The sequence below is a fragment of the Erpetoichthys calabaricus genome, chromosome 9 (genome assembly GCF_900747795.2).
Source record: "Erpetoichthys calabaricus chromosome 9, fErpCal1.3, whole genome shotgun sequence".
Lineage (NCBI taxonomy): Eukaryota > Metazoa > Chordata > Cladistia > Polypteriformes > Polypteridae > Erpetoichthys > Erpetoichthys calabaricus.
In genome coordinates, this window is record NC_041402.2 from 88,739,180 (window position 1) to 88,745,808 (window position 6,629).

The 6,629-nt window shown below is 37.7% G+C and overlaps 1 protein-coding gene across 1 annotated transcript in view; it reads right to left on the reverse strand.

Annotated features, from left to right (window-relative positions):
* Positions 1–5,021, reverse strand: part of def8 (differentially expressed in FDCP 8 homolog) — a 41,110-nt gene extending 36,089 nt beyond the window's left edge. The window contains exon 1 of the mRNA XM_028809848.2: positions 4,826–5,021. The gene's annotated coding sequence lies outside the window, so the exon portion shown is untranslated. The remainder of the gene's footprint in view (positions 1–4,825) is intronic.
* Between the last annotated feature and the right edge of the window lie 1,608 nt (positions 5,022–6,629).

Below are 6,629 nucleotides of genomic sequence, written 5' to 3' on the forward strand. Positions count from 1 at the left end.
GATAAGGTTACTTGCACCATTACCCTCTGCTTCCTGTGTCTGAACCAGTTTTGCACCCATTTACACACTACATCCTGAACTCCAACATTTTTAGTTTGATGTGCAACCACTCATGAGAGACCTTATCAAATACTGTTCAGTAAAACTCATGTTCTTGCAATATATTGTTCTATCTTTTTCTTAATAACTCCAATAATTTACGTGCAATGCATGTTAAGCTCACTTGCCTGTAGTTATTTGGATCTGCATGATCACCCTTTTTACATAATGAGATAATATTTGACATTTTCCAGTCCGTCAGATATTCCCTAGTGGGCAGTGACTTCCTAAAAATATACGTCAAGGGTTTATTTATACACTCACTAACCTCCTTAATAATACGAGGGTAAATATTATCTAGTACTGGTGATTTGTTTGATTTCACCCTATATAATCTAATCAGTACTTCTCCTTCTACAATTACCAAATTATCCAGTACCTCCTTAGTAGTCACTGTTAATCCTGGTAGGTTATCCACATACTCATATGTGAAGACATCAGAAAAATGCAAGTTTACAGCAGCTACTGTTTTAGTATCTGTATTTTTAATTCCCCTTTACTATTCCTGATACACTTTACTTCCTCTGTGACTGTTCTTTTACTACTGAAATAAGTATGTTGTAAAGCAACTCAACGCTGGATGAACAAAAAAAAAAAAAAACACAAGCTGGTTAAGGACAGCACTGGTGCAGTGGTAGTTATGACCGGTCAATTAAAAATAAAAACATGCTCCTTGAATAGCAAGTACTGTTACCCATGTTTCCAACTCTATTATTTCTGCATGTATTTTCTTTCCTCTGTTCCAAAGAAAACAGCAAATTCACTCTTTGACAGTAAACAAATGGAGTCTTGGCCTTGTACTAATTATGTTATTGATGTGATCTGAAATGTCATGGCTCCCAGACAAAGGTAGGACTTTATTTTTACTATGTCCAAATATCAATCAGATAGAATGAGACAAACAAATGATAAAATGTAAGCTACTGTATAACTCTGAATTACCATTTGAATTAACATCCAGCTGTCAAAGTGTAAGAAAACATGGGGTAATCACAGACCTCCAAAGCAGAGCAAGTACTACACTGGCAAAAGAAAAGGTTCAGCATGTACCTTTAAATTAGATACACCGTATAATATGTCTCATCTGTATATTCTCCCACTGTATGCATGGCTCAGTGTCTTTTCTACTCAAATCCCCAAAAAGCTGCAGATTAGACCAGTGACTCTAAATTGGCCACAGTGTGAGTGAATGAGTGTGGGTGTCAGAGTCCTGTGGATAGACTGGCACTCAGCCCAAGGTTGTTGCCTGTTTTTTGCCCATTGCCACCTGACCCTGATCCTATCTGCACCAAACACATATGACCCAAAACTGAATTAAGTGTGAATTTCACAGTATTTGGCTGTAGGTATTATACTGTATGGTCAATAACCAACTGTAAGGAGTTCTTTAAGTAAAGAATTTAAGAATTTAGGAAGAATATTGATGAGAATAGGCCATGCAGCCCAAACTAGTTTCTCAATCCTTATTCTGTCAGTTTTATCACCAATTCAAAAATTTACTTTACTAAAGTACCTTACAACTACAGTATCTATAACATTAAAAATGTAACCACACTCTGCAGACCTCAATAATTATCAAGCATGCCTAGACATTCTATTACTACTTTTAAATCAAGTATTAATAAAATGCAAGACCCGCTCAGTGTGATATGAGGCAGTTTATGCATCAGCACACCAGCAAGACCAGTTTAGGTCTGGATAATGAGGAGGAAATGAAGGGATAGGTCTGAGATCCTAGTGTATGCTGTGGTGGCAGAATGGAGATTAAATGGTATATCAAAACTAGATGCTGTAAGGATTGCAGACAAGTACTGTAGCTGCACTGTATCACAAGTGGTCTCTGAAAACTGTAATACTTGCAACTGTGCCATCTCACATGGATTTCTGAATATGTGAAGGGTTTATAATGTACTTGACCTACCGAAAGGAAGATTCTGATGTTTATAGGTTGTAGGATACATGTCCGGCAGGGGGTAACAGGATTAATATTGTTGTATATTGGGATAATTTCTTTAACACATGTGACTTGTTATGTCAAAACAAGTTGCAACTGTTTAGAGAACATTTTTTATGCTTGGCACACAGGAAGGCGGGTAAATGAAGACAGTAAAGCAGAAATTGAACCTGCAACCTTCTGGTTTCAGCACTTGCTACTACATCTTGCAGCCTGATGTTGCCAAGTGAAGTAAGGCTTTAGTGAGATGTTCTTTTTGAATGCTGCATACTACTTAATGTACCTTTAAGTTTTTATTTATTTAGACTTTTACATTGAGGTTTTCTGCCCAAAACTTGTTAACTGCGCTGGCATCCTTCTGCTGCTCTTCTCAGAATATTTTATCTTTGGTTAAACACAGTCAATATATCTTTGCTCATGTAAATAACATGTAGGTTGTCTTTTCAGTGCTTCAAGTCAGCAAGTCTTGAGAAATAGCACATTCATAGTCATATATTTTCCATCCATCCATCCATTTTCCAACCCGCTGAATCCGAACACAGGGTCACGGGGGTCTGCTGGAGCCAATCCCAGCCAACACAGGGCACAAGGCAGGAACCAATCCCGGGCAGGGTGCCAACCCACCGCAGGTCATATATTTTGATGATGCTAATTTATTAGTCGAATTTAATGTTAAGAAAACTGACTAATAAAACATGATTCACATAAAATATTTGTTTTAAAAGATTATAATGTGCACTGAAAGAAGCCTATCACTGGAATACATCCTGAAATGCTGACCGACTACAAGTTCAGCACAGACACACTGTATGGAATATCCCCAAACAATGTATTGCTAAGTGCCTAGTTTTTGGCATTTACATATAAAGAGAGCAAAATGTTTTATTCTGAAGTAGCAAAAATAAAACTGGCCAACTGTGTGACTTTAACATTTTGTCCACAAGCTGCATTATTATTTAAGTTCTTCTCAAACCTCACAAAGACATGTTGTTTAGGTTTATCAGAAACTTTAAAAACAGAATGAATGTGGGTATAAGTGTACCCTATGACAGATTGCCAAACAGTCCAGGGGTGGATCATGTCTTGCACTAGACGCTGCCAAGGCAGGCTCCTGCTCTGCATGACACAGAAATGAATTAAGACAGGTTCAGTATGGGATGGATGGACTTTTTCATGGAACAAAACATTGACAGAGAAATGCTAAATATAGATATATAAAGATAGACTGTGGTAGCAGTGAAGGAAGTTTGCAAAATAATTCTCATACTTGGTAAAAGCAGAGAGAAGCCAGAAATTCCAAGTCTACCCAGAGCTTCAGTCAGAATATAAACCAAGACTGATTATATAAATGGGTAAACAAAACAGCAAAGTAAAAGTTAGCACTGTTAGAGTTGATGAACGAAGCCAGTTTCAGATAGATAGATAGATAGATAGATAGATAGATAGATAGATAGATAGATACTTTATTAATCCCAAGGGGAAATTCACAAATCAAAATACAACAGTAATAAAACTAAAGTAAATTGTAAAAGAAAATGAGTGGATCTTCTTTTGCGATATGAACCTTATGGGACAATAGACTGACAATTGAGCTTTTACAGTTAAGTAAGAAGCCGTAAATTTAAATAGATGATAAAGACTTGAGGAGCAGAACTCTGGCTACCATGAAGTCTGGTGTGAGGGGATTCATTGGCCATATGTAGACAGGTGGAAAATATATTCACTTTTACTGGACTGCACACTCTCTTACTACCTCTGCATATTTTTTTAAGTACACCGATAGGTTTTGCAGTAACGTTTAAAAAATGTTCACGCTCTCATTGTTCCTCTCATTTCGTCTTCTATTTGTTAATCTGACCACCATTCTACATTTTCTCTAATTTCTTCCATCTATTTATTAATCGATAAAAGGTTTCTGCTAAAGGGGATAATAACAGCTTCTGAGGCCATGGGTGGAATTTATTCCCCTATGGAAAATTAAATTTGATAATTTTGGTCAATAAATGATCAAAAAGAAAAATTCTCCTTACGTTTTTATTCAAGTACTATATATCACCTTTATCTACACGCACTGCTTTCATGGGGATCTACTATTTGTCTGTTCAAATATGTTGAAAAAGGCAACAATTTCCATGCGATGCACCTACTTTTTCACTTGGCTATATGGAATCTAATAGTGTGTACCTTGTATACAAGTATTTTTTATAGAAATAAATGTAATTAATCTCCTGCCCAGCTCTATTGTAGAAGGTAAAGCTTTTAAGATATTTGCCAAAAACTCTCGATTCACAATACAAAATCCCAAACCGCAAGCGCCGGATCAAGAGTACACAAGGAGACTTTTAAAGGTAATTGGGATATTAGCCGTGCTATTAGAAATCCGGTTGTTTCACATATCCCAACGCCCACATGAAAGGAATTGGAAAGTTGAGATTTTGCAAATGCGGCACATTTGATGGAGTTTCGCCTCTCCCATTACACCGCTGTGCGTTTAGTGTAACACGTGACTTCGTGGGGCTGCAATTAAAACATCCGAGAGCGTCCTAAGATCCCCAGGGTGGCTCGTAATCCGCGAGCATTTAGAGAAAATGTACATCAAACTTGTCCGCCTAGCCTATTCCCTCGTTAGCTAAGCAAAAACACAAAAAGGAAACTTAAGATCAACACAAACGGCTGTGATTTAAGAGTTCTCGTGAAGTATGGGAAGGACTGGTTTTTTTTTTTATTATTCTCACAAATAAGCGCGGCCACGAGCCTCTCGCGTGAACTCACCTCCACGCGACGCGACAGGCACCGCGCGCTGCTCATTTCAGACGACTCCTTATGTCATAACTTCTGTTTTCGTCAGCTGACAAGACATTCTGCCTCTTTGTCAGCCGCCTTTCCTTTCCTTTTTAATTTTGTTGCCTGCACTCTGCCGAGTAACTTATCCGCCAACGATACCGGTTTTCTATGGCGGAGTCCACCCGAACACACACATATCGAGACTCCTAAGTGCTGGCCTCTACTGACCGGCTGCTGTAACACAGTTCTTTTAAATTTACCTTTGACTTTTCACGGTAATTACAACATATGCAATTCAATTTTTAATATGTTGTTTCTGGAGAAAAGGGGTTAACATTTGATTCTGCGTCTTTGCATTAGTGAAGGGTGATGCAAATATTGTGGGCAGAAGGTCCCAAGGTAGTTGAGGTTGTGGCTGAATATTACTTCTCTTTTTTATACACTATACATGAAATTAAAAATTATTTTCCAACTTTTTCATTTCAAGGTTGCACAGAACCAGGGCCTATCCAGGTGGAACTGGATGCAATGGACAGTATGTATTAGACCTAGATTAGAGAACAGGCCATAGCAAGATATATATCCTCGTATAAAGAAAAGCCAAGCAAAATGACACCTTTTATTGGCTAACTAAAAAGATTACAATATGCAAGCTTTCGAGGCAACTCAGGCCCCTTCTTCAGGCAAGATGTAATAAAGATACTGGAGTTCCCTGTGTTTATTTACACACTCTAGGACAAGAAACAACATTGGTAGATCTTTAAATGAGAAATTTTAAATGTAAAAAATTAATAGATTCATTCATGCTAAGTATCTATCTATCTATCTATCTATCTATGCTAGGGTTAATTTAACAAGAGAGAGAAGAACAATGTATGGTCAAGATCTTTGGATAAGATAACTGTCCAACAAAGTCTTTTGAAGTTTGTAATAAGTTTTTCAAAACAATGTGGATCTGTAGACAGGTTGTCTGTCATTCTGAGTAAACAATCCTCATATCTGGCCATAAAACTCTTGTCTTTATTCAAGCCATGTTGTAATGTATTAAATTTTAGCATGAGTTTAACTTCCCATTCTTTTCTCTCTTGCTGTATTTTGAAGTTGCCCATAAGCACTGTGACTTTAAAGTCCCTTTCACAGTGTCCATGGCTGTTGAAGTGGGCCACTACAGGAACATCTGTACTGCCATGTTTAATGTGGAACCTGTGTAAATTCATTTTCTGGCGGAGTGTTTGTCCAGTTTCTCCCACATAGAGTGCAGTGTCAGGACATTTCATGCAGAGAATTAGGTAGACTACATTAGATGATCTGCAGGAAAATGATCCCTTTATGTGATTTTAAGTCGGCAGTGTGGTATAACTATACGGTCTGTATCATAAATATGGGCACATGTTTTGCATCTTTTCTGTAGACATGTAGATGTGCCATTTTCTGTTGGTTCACTTAGGGAGCTTCGAACAATTAGTTTTTGAAGGTTTGGTGGTTGTCTGTATGCCAGGAGGGGAGGTTCAGGGAATACATTTTTCAGTGCTTGGTCATTGTTTAGTTTTAGCTGAAGTTCTTTTATAATTTTTCGAAGTGTTTCAAGATGTGGGTTGTAGGTGACAACAAGGGGGATGTGGTTCTTGTTGTCTTTGTTTTTATATTCCAGAAGGTTGTTTCTGGGTATGGCAGTAGCTCTTCTTATTTGAGTGTCTGTTGTTTTGGGGGTGTAACATTGTCTGATGAAATCTTGTCTGTGCTCCTGCAGTTGTTTATCCCGGTCTGTTGGGTCTGAGCAAATACGATTGTA